This window comes from Eschrichtius robustus, chromosome 2, assembly GCF_028021215.1.
Source record: "Eschrichtius robustus isolate mEscRob2 chromosome 2, mEscRob2.pri, whole genome shotgun sequence".
NCBI lineage: Eukaryota > Metazoa > Chordata > Mammalia > Artiodactyla > Eschrichtiidae > Eschrichtius > Eschrichtius robustus.
The window spans coordinates 66,066,057-66,082,489 of record NC_090825.1 but is presented as its reverse complement, the minus strand read 5'-3'; the positions used below and the strand labels follow the sequence as shown (position 1 = coordinate 66,082,489).

The window sequence follows — 16,433 nt, the reverse complement described above, 5'->3', positions numbered from 1 at the left end:
TATAGCTCAGTGATACACAGCATATTCAGTACTCAATATTTATTATTAAAATTTCTAATTCAAGCTTTCTACCAGTGTTCTCTTCCTGGTTTCATATCACTAGTAGTAAAAAGAAAAGTATTTAAAGCTCTTAGATTTGAAAATTATAACCTGGGTTACTACTATAGCTGTGTACAACTTCATGCTCACAGTAAATTGTCCTGTAACTTATTTCTATGTGTTCTGAATCATTATTTAGAAACATGTTTTATCTCCTATGTAGAACAGTAGGCTTCTGGAAGGCAGAGCCAGTATCAGATTCAGCTTACTAATTCCCACAACATTTCACCCACAGTGCCAGCTTCAGAGTAGACCCTTGAGGTAGGTTTGTTGACCAAATGTGTGACCAATGCCCCTATTTCCTATTCAGAAATACACTTTGAAGAGAAGTGTCAGCACTCTCTTTAAACGTGGGTGAGTGGGCCAATTAACACCCGAAATACATTTAATATTTACTGTGACTCAATAATATGTGATGTTTGTCAATATCTAGAGTGTTGGACCTTATAACAAAACCAGAGGGGAAGATGTAATCCTGACCAGGAATGGGTCTTCTGCATCCTGATCTCCTGTCCAAGGCAGATACTCAAAAGTCTAACTCTTTGTGCCATACTTCATCCTTATAAAAGTGGCTTTTTTTTGAGGGAGGGGAGGAAACAGTTCTTCATCTATATAACAAGTATACTCATCATTTGCTCAAGTAAGACTGTCACTAAGACAAGGCTAGGGAAGGAGCCAGTGCATTAAAAGTGCAAGGGAGAGATCAGTCATGTTTTTAACTCTTTTTTTTTTTTTTTTTAAATGTGATGGAACTGCACTTTTATTTTTTTTTAATTTAATTTTTTTTTATTTTTTTGGCTGTGTTGGGTCTTCGTTTCTGTGCAAGGGCTTCCTCTAGTTGCGGCGAGCGGGGGCCACTCTTCATCGCGGTGCGCAGGCCTCTCACTGTTGCGGCCTCTCTTGTTGCGCAGCACAGGCTCCAGACACACAGGCTCAGTAGTTGTGGCTCACGGGCCCAGTTGCTCCCACAGCATGTGGGATCTTCCCAGACCAGGGCTCGAACCCGTGTCCCCTGCATTGGCAGGCAGATTCTCAACCACTGCGTCACCAGGGAAGCCCAGTCATGTTTTAAATACATTTGCAAAACTATGTTTAAGTAAGTTGCCAACATTTAAAAATTGGAGAGTTCACACTAAGTCCCAGATCTCTGCCTTCTTTTGGAAAATCAGACCTAGCAGCTCAAGGTCCATATTCTAGCTGGCCAATCATTAGCACTAAGCAAGCAGCAGCCTCTGGCCTTGGCTCCGTGCATCCAAGCTTATCACTGGCCCCACTCGGCCTCTCATCCATTTCCACTCCATGCCTGTTCCCTGTAGTCACCAGAGTTTGCAACTCAAATGCCCACAGTTCTGACCTCAGAACTATATTTCCATTGTCTCTTCCTTAGAGTCCAGGGATGTCATTCCATTTCTCTAATTTTTATAAGACTGTGTTCATGGTCATGGTTGTTAAAGCACACCGTTTGCCTTCTTTGATTTTACTAAATGAGAAACTTTCTGGAGCTTCTTTGTTTTTAGCACGACTCCGACCCCCATCTCTATTCTTCTGCTCTTCTGTGCGGGTCTTGTAAGCATTATTTGTTAGTGATAACGAGTCTGTCTGCACAGAAAGACCTGGGAGATATGACAGCCAGTGCCTATATTTAGTCTTCTATTCCAGTGAAGTCAATGAGAAGAGGAAAAAGTCATTGAACAATCAAGTCACAGCTGACTGAAGCTGTTTAATTGCCTGGGAGACACAAGAGACAAGGTCAACAGGATTCCTATCCGTAAGAGATGTCTGCAGAGGGGATAACGGTCAGGCCGGTGATGGGCTGCCTCAGAGAAAGAGAGATCCAAGGTTCTAGTAAACAGATATTTAGTATTCTCCCTTGATCTTGGGGAAGCTCCACTGAGCAAAGGGTGACTTAAGGATGCAGACACAGTGGTTTGTGTTCTAGTTTTTGAATTAGTTACCCTAGACAACCAATTGTCCAGGATACCTCAGCCACAAAGTAGATGTAAAGAGCATTGTCTATCATGTTGCTACGGAGTGCTTTCTCAAAGGAGGAAACGCTGTAATGCAGAGAGAGATATCATGGTTTAAACATGAAGTGTCATGAATCTGCTTCACAGGAATAATGGCACCATGTGAATATACCACTAACATGTGACTGGATTCCTGCACCTGGACTTGGCTAAGCTTTTTCATGTCATTGCTCCTTAGTATTGCTCTGTTCTCTGCCTGGTGAACCTGTTCCTCCTTGATCTAAAACACACTGCACTCTCCATTCCCATTCTCATGCTCTATTTACATCATAGCACATCTCCCCATCGTATATGAATATTTGGGAATTGCTTTTCTCTACCCTCCATGATATAAGCTCCAGGAACGTAGCCTTTGATGTTTTGTTCACTGCTGTATCCACAATGCCTAGGACACGCAGTAAATATTTGTTGAATGAATGAATATGCCCATTTTGTACATAATTGGGTGCATATTTTACACTATTTGGTACATTACTTTCTTCACTTAAAACACAGTTTATCTCAGAGAATATTCTGAATCAGCTAATACAGTGTGTCTGTGTCATTTTTAACAGCTGCATAGTTTTCCCCTAGATAAATGTAGCATCTTTTATTTTACCAGTTCCTGTGATGAGCCTTTAAGGTGTTTCCAAATTTTTGCTATGAAATAATGCTGCAAAGGGCATCCTTGGCCATTTGTTTTGGGTGACATTCATACCAATGTCTATATGACAATACCTAGAAGAGGAATTGCTGGGTCAAAAGGTATATGCATTTAAAAAAATTTTTGATAGCTATTACCAAATCACTTTCTAAAAAAGATGAACCTATTTACATATATGAGAGATCCAGTTTCCCCACAACTTGACCAACACAAACTTTCATTGAACCTTTTTTATCTTTACGGCTCTGATTGATGAAAATATGGTACAGAATATCATTGTTGTTTTGATTACTATTTCTTTAACTATGAATGAAACTGAGCAATTTTTCAGATGATTTTAAAACATTTATTTTTCTCTTTCTGCCAGCAGCCTGCATAAAACATTTGCCAATTTTTCTTTTGGATAGATTGTGGTTTAGTTTTCGTAAAAGGTCCTGGCATATCAAAATAGTTGTTAGCTCTTTGTCTCTCATATTTTGCTAATATTTTCCAGATGTGTTATTTGTTTTCATGTAACTAATTTAATTGTTATTAGTCAGATTTATTAATCTTTTCTAGTATGGCTTCTGGGTTTTACATTTTCCTTAGCACGGGTTTCACCTTTTCCTTAGCACGGGTTTCACCTTTTCCTCAGCACGGTTTTCGTTTCACCTTTTCCTTAGCCCGGGTTTCCTTACTCCTAGATTATTATTTTAAAAATCTTATAATTTCCTCTAGTTGTTTTTTTAAATGTCATTCCCTACATTTCATATTAGATCCGTCTTAACTTTATTTTGGGATAAGAAATGAGGTAAAGATTGACTTGTATTTTGAGTGAACCAATCCACTGTGCCCAATCCATTTATTGAATAATTCTTCATTTCCACTGAATTTCCGTGTTCGTTTGAGCCTATTTCTGGACTCTGTCTTCTGTTCAATGAAACTAGACAATTCTTTTTCTATTTAAATTGAAGTATAGTGGATTTAAAATGTTGTGTTAGTTTCAGGTGCACAGCAGTGATTCAGATATATAGATATAGATATACACATATATATATTCTTCCTTCAGATTCTTTTCCATTACAGGTATTACAAGATATTGAATACAGTTCCCTGTGCTATACAGTAGGTCCTTGTTGTTCATCTAGTTTATATACTGTTGTGTGTATCTGTTAATCCCAAACTCTTAATTTATCCCTTTCCCCTTTTCCCCTCTGGTGACCCTAAATTTGTTTTCTATGTCTGTGAGTCTATTTCTGTTTTGTAAATAAGTTCATTTGTATTGTTTTTTTTAGATTCCACATACAAGTGTGAAACTAGACAATTCTTAAAACAGTATGTACCTCTCTAATACATTTTGTAGGTTTAGTAGGAAATACATGATTTGGGCAATGCTGTTATTATTAAGATCATAGAATTAGATCAATATGAGCCCCAGGGATATATCTTAACACCATTTATTCGTGGAGTTCTCATTTATCAAAGCCCTTTCACAGGTATTCACCCTTTTGATGTTTATAACTGCATATCCATTTAATAGATTTTTGACACCAAATGTCTAAAAGTTGTGTCTAACCTGGTTTTCTCAACTAGGAAATGCAGCTCAAGCTTTCTGATTCTAAGCCTAATGCTCCCTCCACTACACCACAGGTAATACCAACTCAGTAATTTAATAATAAAAACATTATAACCTACATATTATATATGTGTTTATCATAAACTATGTAATCTCATGTTTATAGACATAAACACCTCTTAAAATTCTTAAGAAGAATGAAGTAGGATGTACACAGAAAAAAGAAGGATGTATACAGAGAAAAAGGTAAATTTAAGTGTAGATCTGCATTTACACCCTTTTAAAGATGATAGATCTATCCAGAGGCATTTCAGGGAAACACAACAAACAAACACATTACATAAGGATGCTTTGCACTGACCACTGAAATAGAACCACCCCTGGCACATTCAGTGATAAGAACACGGCAGTCAAATACCCTGGAGAACATATACATAGTATAAACATATAAATGTATATGTATGTAATTAACCACATTTAGGCTACCAGAGGAAACTGGCAAAAGTTCACTAACTGAAGTGGAGCTTGGCCAAGACATTTATCTCTACTTCTCCTTGTTCTGATTCCAAATCAGAGAGAGTACGGGCCTTGTGTTTTCTGGTAAAGTACAGACCTATGCAACAATCAGCATGTTTTCTCATACCAGAGCCAGTAACCCCCAACAATGAGTATTTGTGAGTCCTAACTGGTTTCTCTAGGTGGGTGGTGGAATAATAGCCTACTACAGTCATTCATTCTCTTCCTCAAAAGAACTATGGGTCTGGAGAAGTTCTGTTCAGTCACAGGGCAATATCTCATTTTAAATACAGTATCTAGTGATGTTTGTCCATGAATAAAGTCAACAAAAATGTTTGAATCCCACTAGGCAAAAAGAGCTTATTTATATGGCTGTTGGGTGACAGTGTTGGTTGATCTTTGTGCTCTCAAAGGCTCTGATGTTCAATTACTGACCAATCATTAACCACAAAGTATTTAAGAGTAATAATGTGAGGAAAGAAAGAACAATGACCATATCTTTAACATTAATCATATTCAGCCTTAAATTAACTTTTTAGGGCCTTTCCAAACAATTCACAAGGGTGCAGACATAGGTATCTTAGGATAGCACAGGTATTTCCTTCCAGTTTGTAGGCACAGAGAAAAAGAAGAAACCTATGTCTGTAAACATATACAAATCTAGGGGGATTCTTTTCAAACTTTAAATTTGAATTAAAGTTAAAATTAAATTTAAATTCTTTTTAAACTTTAAATTAAAAGCAGGAAATACAATTTAGGGCTAACTTTATATTTCTTTTTTTTTTTTATCTACTAAGGAAAACAAAGCGAAACTTTGAATTCTTACACAAATCTTTAGCGACTGTCTTGAATCTCCTCCTTCTTCCCACCACCCACAAGACGAAGGACCGTGGACTTCCTGCTGGAGCAAGTAATTGTTCAGCCACTTTGGAATCCATGCCTTTTGCAGTTTAGTTGGGACAGGCACATACAATTGTAAAATCTTCCTTTTTTTTACATAGAACTCAGAACCAGAAGTCAGCCTCCGAGACCTTCTGCTTGATATGCCCTCACATCCCAAGTTACATATTCCCCAAACTGGAACAGATTTTATCTCAGAAAACTAGTTGTTGCTTCCACTGACGCCTTCCTATTTTTTTTTTTTTTTTTTAAAGAAATTCACGTTCTTTTATTTATTTATTTATTTATTTATTTATTTATGACTGTGTTGAGTCTTCGTTTCTGTGCCAGGGCTTTCTCTAGTTGCGGCAAGCGGGGGCCACTCTTCCTCGCGGTGCGCGGGCCTCTCACCGTCGCGGCCTCTCTCGTTGCGGGGCACAGGCTCCAGACGCGCAGGCTCAGTAGCTGTGGCTCACGGGCCCAGCTGCCCCGCGGCATGTGGGATCTTCCCAGACCAGGGCTCGAACCCGTGTCCCCCGCCTTGGCAGGCAGATTCTCAACCACTGCGCCACCAGGGAAGCCCCGACGCCTTCCTATTTTTATATTAGACTCAAAACATCCCATTTTAGGTCTTTAGAGGAATATTTTCACTCTAGGGTTGGCACAATTGCCAAGCAGTGTTTAAAAGAATTTAGGTCACAGCTTTTAGGAGTCAAAAAGGAAGGGAAAGGGGATCAATTAGATGTCAGAATTGGAGATGGACTAGATCATTAAAGCTCTGTTCTTCCGAGATAAAGCGAAGAAGTAGGAGAGTCTAAAATGTAGCACTAAGTGGCAGCATCAACTCTGAGCCGCATTCCCCCTAGTCACTCGCTCAGTGATTTCCTAACTAGGAGCTGAGCTCCCACTATGGGCCGGGCCCGAGCTAAAGCTCCTGATGCGAAGGGACCAGGGTTACCCTCACAGCCCCTAAGGTTTGCGCTCATGGAATCTATCAGTCCTGTCAATGGCAGTTGTTTGCCATGCTCGACGAACTCTTTAGGACGTATGGGATGTGATTATCCTGTAACTGACTAAAAGTGATCTTTAAAGTCAATATATGGATCACAGAATAAACTCGTCTCATATTTCTGCCAAAAATGTTTGTTTGGAGTAGATCTTTCCTTCTTTTCTGTCGCAAGGGGAAAACTCCTCCTACCACTCCCAAGAAGCAAGGCAAAAAAAAAAAAAAAAAAAAAATTCAAATGGTTTTTTATTGAATAAGAGTGTTTAGCGCCGTCAGGATAGAAGTCTGGTCGGCTCCAGCACCCTCCCGGAGCCTAAGCGCTGGGTGCGCCGCCGCTGCGCTCTCCCCGCCCAGCGGCTCAGCTCTCCCCGCCCCGCCCCTGTCCCGCGGAAGGACTAAAGCCACGCCCCCACTGGCCTCTGGGCGGGGACCCAGGCGGCGCCCCGCCAGCCTCTGCGCTGAGCGACTGCCGGTCCCGCAGTGCAGCTGTCTCCGAGCCCAAGAAGTCACACCCGTCTCGGGCCGGGAGCTGAAGCCCCACCCCACGTGGCGGCGGCTGGTTAGCCCCGGCGCTGCGGGAAGCGCCCGGTGCGGTTCTTCCCTTCGCGCGGGCTGGGGAGTGGAGAGATGCCCCCAGCCCCAGCCTCTCTAAGGGGCTAGTTCCTCCGCCATCCCTCCCAGCACGCCGCTTCAGTAGGGTTTGTTATCGCTTTGGGGATTTAAACAATGGCTTAAAAGGAGACGCGAAAGCTAGTCCAAAACCTTGAAAGGAACCCGGCCGGTCCGCTCCCGGCTGTTTGCGTGCATGTGCCCCGTCTCTGTTCCTTTCTTCTTCCCTTTCTCCCCACCGTCCCTTTCCTTCCCTTCTCTCCTTTTTCCTCCCGGCGCCCTCCTCCCAAATTTCCACGTTCGGCGAGTGTTGTGAAATTGAGAAAATTTAAACGCTGGATTAGGGTCCCTTATTAGGCAATGGTCTGGGGCGGGGCCCTAGCTTTGGGTTCGAGTGGTCGTGGGCCATAATAAAATTTCCAAAAGTACGGCATTCTGCATGATCTTTCTTAAAGTGACGCCCAAGAAAGATTGAGCGCCAAGCCCCCCGAAACCTGGATCCTCCCTTGGCCACGTGCGTTAGTCCACCAAACTGCAGGCTTGGCCCGGAGTGCCGCGCATGTCTCAGCTGACTGGGGAGAAGGCGCTTCGGCCCTTAAAGACAAGTCTCCTTCCTGGGCCCTCCAACCCCCTAGATTTACGTCGCAGATTCCGAAGTAGAAAACTAACAGCTAAAGAGGAAGCTAGGGTGCTCCATCCTTGAATACATGGCTGTGAAAGCGGCTCATTTGGTTTGGGGTGGCGGGGGGCTCGTTGTCCTCCACGTGTGCTGCATTTCTCCATCAGGGGGCGCCCACACCCACCAAGAAACTCCCTATTCCTAGACATCTGGGTTCTGCAAGCTCGAAGCACTGCAAGTGGGGGTAGATCCGAAGGAGCGCATCGCCTCCCTCGCTCCTCCCTCCTTGCCAGCCTCCGCGGACAGGGGAGGCAGGGATTTCACACTAGCCATTCATTTGTCAGCCGTGGGGGGAGGGGACGCAGGAGCGAAAGAGACCGAGCAGAGGCTGGAAGAGGGGAAGAGAGGCAGAGAAGATGGAGACAGAGAGGGAGAGACAAAGATGAGAAACGGGACACAGATAGCGAGACTGTCTTTCCGCCTGTGGGTGTGCGCACCGCGGGACAGCTCTCCAGGCGCCGCGTAGATTTCTCCTCCCTCCCGTAGCATCTCCCGGGGACTTGCAGGACTTGCTACGGCGCCGCTGGATCCGAGAGCAAATAGTTTAAGCTATGACACAAGTTTTCTACCTCGCTCTCCGCTGCCTAACCCACTGACTGCTCCACGCCCAGTGACACAGACAGTGAGCCTGGACAACCCTGATGCCCCCCAGCCCTCACGCACCAGGGATGTAGACCGGCGGCGCCCACGCCTCCGCAGGGCGGTGGGGCGCTCCAGCCGAGGGCGTCCCCCGGAGCTGCCGCCACTCGCTCTCCGCCGCCGCACGACCCGCCAGTAAAGTTGCTCAACTAGGGCCGCGGGCTGGGAGGGGGTGGGGAAATGGAAGGAAAAGGAGGACTGCAGTAGTCCGGGCGAGAGGGCTGGTCCTAGAGGCCCCAGATTCGGGTCCCCGCGCCACCTTTGTCTGAAGAGAGATCTGAGCGCTGGTTTGCTCGTTGAGAGCAAAAGCCTCCACTTCGCTCCGCAGGGCGAGATAAAATTCTTGCACATCCCTACTGGTTCGGGGCAAGCTTTTCCCGCCCTGGCGCCTCGCAGACCTCCGCGGCGCTCCAAGCACCCCACCCCCATCCCCTGCCCCCTCCCGGCCGGCTCCGGCGCACCGCGCGTAGGACAAAAGAACCCAGGGGCACCGGAGAGAGCCTTGACAGCCCCCGCGTCGCCGAAGAGACGCGGACCGGGGACCCCGCACCTCCCCGACCGGACCTCCTCCCAGAGCGCCCGCGGGCTGAGGGGGTCACGTCCGCGCAGGTCCCGGATCGCCCTGTCAGAAGCTGCTTGGGAGCAGCTTTCCAGGAACGCCGGGCACTGACCACACATCACGGGCCGGGAACCAGGTGGCCTGCACCAGGGCGGCTTCGGGGACTTGTATGTGGGCAAGTCTCGGTGGTCCCCATTCAAACTTTTGCCTCGAGCACGTTAAAAAAAAAAAAAAAAAAAGGATCAAGGTGCCACGGGTCCCTCCTCTCCAGCTCAAGACCCCACGACGTTTCTAGGGGTTCTCTGCATTCCCTTCCCTCCCTTCCCCCAATTCCATTTGTCCTTCTACTCCCACCCCACCCCGGGCTTCTTTTGTCTGGATCTTTTTCAGCACCAAGGTCCCTCTGTATTCTTCTCTCCAAACATCCTTCTGAAAGTTACCTGCATTTTTTACAGTGCACATATTTTCTTAATTTCTCAGAGCTAGTTCTCTTAGCCTTAATTAAAGCCTTCTACCAATTACAACGTACTTCTTTTTTTTCTAAACTCGATTTTTTTTTTCCTATAAGTTTTTCTTTTTCTTTTCTTTTCTTTTTTTTAAGGGGGAACAAAAGAAACGTGATTACCTTGAAAGGCGGCTTTACTGCAGTTGAGGGGAAAAATTGACCTCAGCGCTGCGCGAATGGGCTCGGCGTTGCCGGGGCGGGTCACATAGGAAGCGCGGTGGCCTGGGGAAGGGTGCGGGGTGGTGCTGGAGGATGCGGGAGGATGCGGGGCTGACCGCAGAGCCCGGTCCCAGCGCCTGTCCACAGCACCTAATGTTCGCGGCTGTTGCGCCCGCCCGCCTGGAGTTCCTCCCCAGAAAGGCTCGGGGCAGCTCGCCTGCAAGTTCAAATGCGGGTTGTGACACCCATCATCATTATATCACAGTACCGTCAGCACCGAGGAGGAGACTCAGCGAGGAGGAGGAGGAGGAAGAGGAGGAGGGTTCATTCACAGGCTCCTCGAGCGCTCCGCAGCTGCAGCCCCTCCTAACAGCCCAGGCTTGGAAAGCAGGCAAAGGAGCGGAAAGGCAGCTCCCCGCGCTTGCGGTAGGGACCGCCTGCCTCCCTCCCCAGGCACTCCCACCTCTCGGCGTTTCTTCCTGACAAGAAGTACCAATCGGCTTGGGGACAGCAGCGCTCCCCATTCAGCGACTCACTAAGTAACATCGCGCTGTGCGCAAGGAAACCACTGCCTTCCCACCCCTCCCCACCCCCGCTTCCCCGCCCCCCGTGCTGCTAGTTCTGGGTTAGGGGAAAGGAGCCCCCAGGCTCCTGCGGGGCAGGCCAGCACTAGACAATTGAGTACCGTCAGTTCTTCTTGGGAGCAAATGAAACTCTGTAAAATCAGCAAAGAACTTGGTTACAGCGTGTTCACGCGGCCAGCGAGCCTGCCTGTCCCATCTGAGGGAAGTGTCAGGCTCCTGGCTTCTGCCAACCTGAAAGAGACACTGAGAAAACGAGATCCTTCTGAGACCTAGAGGGAGAGTGTAAGAATTCCCCACTGCTTTCCCCGGGAGCTGCCCAATGGGGAACCCAACGTCATTGCGCAATCTACAAAGACCCCGGTAATAATGGGCTGGACAGGAAATTCCCCGAAGCAAATCCCTTGTCGGATTCAAACAGATCCTCTTCCCCTGCCACAAACCTACAGAAGTCTAGATTCGGCTTTCTTCTTTCTTTCTTTCCCTCAGCGTTTCAAAGTGCCCCTCATGGTAGAACATTTAACAATTTTTCTGAGTAACAGAGGTTCCTTGGATATATCAATCACCATCCTTGTGGTCAGGAAACGGGACCATAATCTTTCATGAGTTTATGTGATTTTTATATCTAGCCAGGTCCACCCGACTATGTAAACAACATCAACGCATGGAAGAGTCCCCTGCATTGTGTTACAGAAGACTTCCAATGGGACCTGACAGAGCAAGGGTCAACCAGTTGACACAAAGGATTTCTGCCCCTTAGAAAAGAGGGACTTTGTATCTTACTTTTCTTTGAAGTCAAGTATTGAGTTTATACAATGGAAACAAAATAAATCCAAGGTGCACATCAGTTTAACACTGGGGATACTGGAGTGGAGAGCAAACTTTTCTTTCTACACAAATATGGAAGTATTCCAAATATGGAAAATGAGATAATTCTTCACTCTGAAGTCCCTACTTATAAAATTATATCAAACACAACACCTCACAGAGTGATGATTAAAGGAGAAAGTCCATTTTCGCTCTGAATTTCTTTGAGTAGGTTGGCTTAAGCTCATACTTTAAAACCTGTAGCAGCCTAGACTCTTGTTGTAATGTTTCTTTTGAAAGTTGTATGTGTTCTGCAGGATCATAGATTTTAATTAATAAACAGGTAGAAGATTTGTTAGCAGAACTTCAGTCCTCAAAATGTGCATTATTTATTTATCTGTCTATCTGTCTATCTATCTATCTATCTATCTATGAGCTCACTACAGTGAACGATGTAACTATTAACTCTAGGATTTGGAAATCAACCTATTTGTTTTCACAATGATTTATTTATTCTTAGTACAGTTATTATACAACCATTTCCAACATTGAGATTCTAGTCCATTAAAATATATTTAGAATAACAGAGTCATAGAACAGAATTGGAGTTCAACATTTATATTTAACAGATAAGCAAACTAAGGCCCAGAAAGTGACTTTCCTAAAATCACACGATTAATAGCAAAGCTGTTACCAGCACACAACTCTTGACTCCTGGTCCAGTGGTCTTTTCAGTGCTCCTCATAGTATCTCTATGACCAAGATGAGCTCACTCAGAAAGGGAGAAAAATGAAATAAAAGAGTCTTTACTGAAGTTTATACCCAGGCATTAGGTTAGATCTTTCTCTGAAACACTTCAAGGTATATATTATTGTTCTCATTTTTAAATGTGAGTGAACCTAGTTGAGTTGCAAAGAGTTTAAGTGTCCTGCCCACGGCCACTTTTTAAGTGGTAGATCTGCCAATCTGAAAAGCTTATTATCTCTCCATTACCCTGTTCTCCCTTCATAATACAGTTAAGTAAAACTTTTCTACAAAGGAGACCTAGAGCAGAAACAAGAAACTAATAGCAGATTAATATCCGTCTTCAAGCAAATGTTAACGGTTAACATTCACTACAAATAATACCATCTGTACATAATGGAACATGATTAAAATTATGGGTCAGCAACTCCTTACATACTGAGATATTTTCCTTTACCTTGCCAAATGTGTTTCTCCAGCCCTCCAACATTTTGGTTCCTTGTAATGTCCATAGACATTACAACTCTTGATTGAGTAGTTCTACGCGGCAAAGGCACTTTCTCAGGCAGACATAACTAGTCAGAACTTGGACAAAGTTGAAAAGCTTTATACTGCATGCCTTTTCTTTACTTTGGCTTGTAACACTATTATTTAGAAAATTAAATACTTCTTCAAGCTGTCAAATAACCAGAATGAAATGACACCCCTGAATATCTGCTTTCTTTCTCTAAGGCAGATTTCGCCCTCTAGCTATTTATGATAGAGAAAGAATAAAAAGGAAAGCATACCTGGTACATCCAGGATAGAGTCTACAGCTGTATTATTTCTATGTAACTCTCCTTGAGGACATCTTTCTCTCTCTTTCTTTGTTTTTTCTTTCCTTCCCTTCCCTTTCTTTCCTTTCCTTTCCTCTCTTCTCCTTTTCCTTCCTTCCTTCTTTCCTTCCTTCTTTCCTTCCTTTCTCTCTTTCTTTAATCAAGAAAAAGAGAATGGGAGAAAGTTATTTCTTATTCTCCTATGTCTGAAAAATCATCAAAAGTTCTTGAATGAGAAAATATATATTTGCAGCTTTTATAACTAAAACTATACTTGCCCAATACACTTGTCTGAATTAAACAGTAATTAAAATATCATTCTGTGCATCCCCCTTTAAATCATGTCCTTGTACTGGGGATGTTCTGTTTGTAAACTCCATGGTCCCAGGTGTAGATAAAACAAGCTCTTCATTCCCAGTGCTGGTGTCTACAAGAAACCAGAAGCCAGAAGCTACGTGCCTTGCTTCACTGCCTTGATCTTGTCTTTAGGAACTTGGCTGAGGTCAGAGGGCAGCCAGCCAAAGACTTAGAGAAGAATGGTGTAGATGTCAGGTGGGTCTCCAGAGAATTTCATTATCTTTATCTAAACCTCCTTCTGAGGTCCTTTAGGATCACATTTCAGTCTTCTCCTTTTTTATTGATCAGGTGAAGTGTTCTTAGACATAGTATTATCTGTTGCTGCACTAGGAATGACAAGGTTCCAGTCCCATCCACACTCCGAAAACAGAGTTCACATTTCAAGTCCCTGATCTGGCTGATCCTAGGCACAATGAAGCAAATATCCTCTCTGGATGGTGAAAGAATGTGAAAGATTAAAAATGCACCTTTAATGAATTCCAAAGACCCTAGAAGAAGGAAGTCAACCCTCTAAGATTGCTTTAAAAAAAAAATTTACAGATTAAGGAAAGACATTTTACCCAACACTTCAAATCTTCTTTCGTTTCCAGGAAATGCAGAACTATTCAATAATATAAGGTCTTTGTTGCTTTCTTTAAAAAAATAAAAGAAAACCTACAAAAGGCAAAGTGATGGTGACAAGCTCATTACACTTTAGCCTGAAGTATATAAATTACTCAGATAAATTAAATACAGACAAATATCCTTAGAAAGCCATGAAGAATGTGATTTTTTTCCCCAGAAATCAGATACCAAGCCTTTGCTCCCCAACCTCCAAATCAAAATGTTACAGTAAAATGTTTCTTTCAATGAAAGAGTTCTTCTTTTTTTTTTTTTTTTTTTTTTTGCTGTAAATGTCCTGTTCATGGTTGGGTAGATTTCTCCAGAACTTAACTGGAAGACCATCTACATCATGACAGAACTATGCAAGCCAAAGCCAAGTTCCAACATGGAGTGATGGGAAAGGCTGGGATGCCGAGAGGAGATGACTTCATTAGGGAGAAGGGAGGCTCTCTGAGTCGGTCCAAGCTGCAGCCAAATGGCTCAGCACATCTGCACTTGCCCTGGGGAGGCTGCCTGGAGGAGAGTATCAAAAATGCCATCGTTTTTGTAAAGGAAAAGATCAAGGCATAAATAAATCAGTCCGACTAAATTGAATCAAAGATAGCAACCTTACTCCTCTCCTTGGTCACTTTCTCAATTTCTTTTCTTTTCCTCCCCACAGACTGACAAATATAAGGTTTTTTTTTTTTTTAATTTATTTTTATAAAGCATCTGTCTGACTGAACCAAGACAAACCGAAGAATCTTGTTTCTGAGCACAAGGAAGCGGTCGAGATCTTAGAAACTATGCGGCAGGGCAGAGAACAAGGCAGAGGTTTTCTTAAGAGGCAAAACTTTAGCCGTTGCTGTGTATTTTCAGTGAGTACCAGGCTCCATGTATTTAATTAGAGGGCAATGGGACCCAGAGGACAAGGAGCTTAATGAAAGCACCATGGTTGGGGAAAAGAGCCAACATAGCATCATTAGTGTCTCCTGTGAGCAAAGGTGGAAGTACGACAGAAAACAAAGGAAGTTCTACAGAGTGAGAAGAATGTTTGGAGAAATCTAGTACAGGTATCAGAACAGGAAGTAGAAGTAACAGCAGTTATTATTTTTATTCTATCAGTAAAAAGAATTGAAGGACTAGATGAATGTCAGGGACTTTAGGCCCTTGTCACAAAAGATGAGTGATCACATTTTAACCCTGTGATACAAACAATATTAAATATTTGGTATAACTCATCAAGAAAAAAAGAAGAGAAGAACATCTATAGACTCAGCAAATACTTGTCACAAACAGACTGTTCTCAATTTCGTTTCTATTTTCTTTGTTCAAGTCCACAAACATTTACTGAGCACCTTCTGTGTGCACTGTTTTAGACCTTAGGTATTTAGGAATAATTCAAAAGGTAAGAATTGCTTCCCATCCTAAAGAAGTTTATAATTTCTATAGAAAAAAAATTAATTTATTAGAGTAGTCAAGCTTACGACCTACATAATGACAAATGAACTTAGAGGGGGAAAAAAGTATTTGTGTGTGTGTGTCCTTTGGCTGGTTCACTCAGCCATCATTTAAAAACATGCCACTGACTACAAATGGATCAGGGAAGAATGGTAGCCCAACAAATCTATTTCCTTTACTAGAAAATCTCTTCACACACACATTCTACTGACATTGAATCCTGGGCATTAATCTAGTTATAGATGAAGAAACTGTGCTTCTTACTTTCCCATAATAAAAACAGCTGGCTAGATGATACGTACTCAGAATTCATTTTAAGTTTCCGGAAGTCTTCCAGAGTTGATAAATCAAACCAAAGTTAAAAGGTGGATGATCAAGTGGGGTTTATCCCAGGAAGGCAAGGTTTCTTCAGTAATCACAAATCAAGCAATGTGATAAACCATATTTAACAAATTGAAGGAGAAAAACCATATGATCATCTCAATAGATGCAGAGAAAGCTTTTGATAAAATTCAACACCCATTTATGATAAAAACCCTCCAGAAAGTAGGCATAGAGGGAACTTACCTCAACATAATAAAGGCCATATATGACAAACCCACAGCTAACATGGTTCTCAATGGTGAAAAACTGAAAACATTTCCTCTAAGATCAGGAACAAGACAAGGTTGTCCACTCTCACCACTATTATTCAACATAGTTTTGGAAGTTTTAGCCACAGCAATCAGAGAAGAAAAAGAAATAAAAGGAATCCAAATCAGAAAAGAAGAAGTAAAGCTGTCACTCTTTGCAGATGACATGATACTATACATAGAGAATCTTAAAGACTCTACCAGAAAACCACTAGAGCTAATCAATGAATTTGGTAAAATAGCAGGATACAAAACTTATGCACAGTAATCTCTTGCATTCCTATACACTAATGATGAAAAATCTGAAAGAGAAATTAAGGAAACACTCCCATTTACCACTGCAACAAAAAGAATAAAATACCTAGGAATAAACCTACCTAAGGAGACAAAAGACCTGTATGCAGAAAACTATAAGACACTGACGAAAGAAATTAAAGATGATACAAACAGATGGAGAGATATACCATGTTCTTGGATTGAAGGAATCAACATTGTGAAAATGACTATACTACCCAAAGCAATCTACAGATTCAATGCAATGCCTATCAAACTACCAATGGCATTTTTCACAGAACTAGA

The 16,433-nt window shown here is 43.0% G+C and overlaps 1 protein-coding gene across 3 annotated transcripts in view; it reads right to left on the bottom strand.

Annotated features, from left to right (window-relative positions):
• Positions 1-10,349, bottom strand: part of VCAN (versican) — a 112,117-nt gene extending 101,768 nt beyond the window's left edge. Inside the window, exon 1 of one of the 3 annotated variants that reach the window (XM_068535608.1) lies at positions 9,837-10,349. The gene's annotated coding sequence lies outside the window, so the exon portion shown is untranslated. Of the gene's footprint in view, positions 1-8,676; positions 8,767-9,836 lie in introns of those variants that run through there. The other 2 variants (XM_068535610.1, XM_068535609.1) reach the window with 2 other exon arrangements.
• Positions 10,350-16,433: the final 6,084 nt, after the last annotated feature.